Source organism: Ictalurus punctatus, unplaced genomic scaffold, assembly GCF_001660625.3.
Source record: "Ictalurus punctatus breed USDA103 unplaced genomic scaffold, Coco_2.0 Super-Scaffold_197, whole genome shotgun sequence".
Classification (NCBI taxonomy): Eukaryota; Metazoa; Chordata; class Actinopteri; order Siluriformes; family Ictaluridae; genus Ictalurus; species Ictalurus punctatus.
In genome coordinates, this window is record NW_026521094.1 from 393,999 (window position 1) to 396,498 (window position 2,500).

Below are 2,500 nucleotides of genomic sequence, written 5' to 3' on the forward strand. Positions count from 1 at the left end.
AATTCCTACGATCGCTCATGAGCCCGACGGTACCCCTCTGGAAACCACCCCGAGTGAGGGTCCTCCGGCCGAGGGGCGAGCCCGAAGAAGTGCACTCCGGCCGGGATGCGGGATCGGGGGAGAGCGCCTGGTTCTCACGCCCCGACGGTGAAAACCTCACTTTGAAAAAATTTCGGACTTAGAAAAATTTTCGGACTTAGAAAAATTTTCGGACTTAGAAAAATTTTCGGACTTAGAAAAATTTTCGGACTTAGAAAAATTTTCGGACTTAGAAAAATTTCCGGACTTAGAAAAATTTTCGGACTTAGAAAAATTTCCGGACTTAGAAAAATTTTCGGACTTAGAAAAAAAAAACCCCACCGGAGACACTGAGCACCACCAGGGGCTTCAGCTATGGGCTTCCCCAGGCACAGTGCACTATTTTCGGGCAAAATGGTCAACCTCCACAGACATTTCCCTTGAACCGAGCTCCATCAGGGGCATCAGCTATGGGCTTCCCCAGGCATGATGCACTATTTTCGGGCAAAATGGTCAACCTCCAGAGACATTTCCCTTGAACCGAGCTCCATCAGGGGCATCAGCTATGGGCTTCCCCAGGCATGATGCACTATTTTCGGGCAAAATGGCAGACTTCCAGAGACATTTCCCTTGAACCGAGCTCCATCAGGGGCTTCAGCTATGGGCTTCCCCAGGCATGATGCACTATTTTCGGGCAAAATGGCAGACTTCCACAGACATTTCCCTTGAACCGAGCTCCACCAGGGGCTTCAGCTATGGGCTTCCCCAGGCATGATGCACTATTTTCGGGCAAAATGGCAGACTTCCACAGACATTTCCCTTGAACCGAGCTCCACCAGGGGCTTCAGCTATGGGCTTCCCCAGGCATGATGCACTATTTTCGGGCAAAATGGCAGACTTCCACAGACATTTCCCTTGAACCGAGCTCCACCAGGGGCTTCAGCTATGGGCCTCCCCAGGCACTGTGCACTATTTTCGGGCAAAATGGTCAACCTCCAGAGACATTTCCCTTGAACCGAGCTCCACCAGGGGCTTCAGCTATGGGCTTCCCCAGGCACAGTGCACTATTTTCGGGCAAAATGGTCAACCTCCAGAGACATTTCCCTTGAACCGAGCTCCATCAGGGGCATCAGCTATGGGCTTCCCCAGGCATGATGCACTATTTTCGGGCAAAATGGCAGACTTCCAGGGACATTTCCCTTGAACCGAGCTCCATCAGGGGCTTCAGCTATGGGCTTCCCCAGGCATGATGCACTATTTTCGGGCAAAATGGCAGACTTCCACAGACATTTCCCTTGAACCGAGCTCCATCAGGGGCATCAGCTATGGGCTTCCCCAGGCATGATGCACTATTTTCGGGCAAAATGGCAGACTTCCAGAGACATTTCCCTTGAACCGAGCTCCATCAGGGGCTTCAGCTATGGGCTTCCCCAGGCACTGTGCACTATTTTCGGGCAAAATGGCAGACTTCCACAGACATTTCCCTTGACCCGAGCTCCATCAGGGGCTTCAGCTATGGGCTTCCCCAGGCATGATGCACTATTTTCGGGCAAAATGGTCAACCTCCAGAGACATTTCCCTTGAACCGAGCTCCATCAGGGGCATCAGCTATGGGCTTCCCCAGGCATGATGCACTATTTTCGGGCAAAATGGCAGACTTCCAGGGACATTTCCCTTGAACCGAGCTCCATCAGGGGCTTCAGCTATGGGCTTCCCCAGGCATGATGCACTATTTTCGGGCAAAATGGCAGACTTCCACAGACATTTCCCTTGAACCGAGCTCCATCAGGGGCATCAGCTATGGGCTTCCCCAGGCATGATGCACTATTTTCGGGCAAAATGGCAGACTTCCAGAGACATTTCCCTTGAACCGAGCTCCATCAGGGGCTTCAGCTATGGGCTTCCCCAGGCACTGTGCACTATTTTCGGGCAAAATGGCAGACTTCCACAGACATTTCCCTTGACCCGAGCTCCATCAGGGGCTTCAGCTATGGGCTTCCCCAGGCATGATGCACTATTTTCGGGCAAAATGGTCAACCTCCAGAGACATTTCCCTTGAACCGAGCTCCATCAGGGGCATCAGCTATGGGCTTCCCCAGGCATGATGCACTATTTTCGGGCAAAATGGCAGACTTCCAGAGACATTTCCCTTGAACCGAGCTCCATCAGGGGCTTCAGCTATGGGCTTCCCCAGGCACTGTGCACTATTTTCGGGCAAAATGGCAGACTTCCACAGACATTTCCCTTGACCCGAGCTCCATCAGGGGCTTCAGCTATGGGCTTCCCCAGGCATGATGCACTATTTTCGGGCAAAATGGTCAACCTCCAGAGACATTTCCCTTGAACCGAGCTCCATCAGGGGCATCAGCTATGGGCTTCCCCAGGCATGATGCACTATTTTCGGGCAAAATGGCAGACTTCCAGGGACATTTCCCTTGAACCGAGCTCCATCAGGGGCTTCAGCTATGGGCTTCCCCAGGCA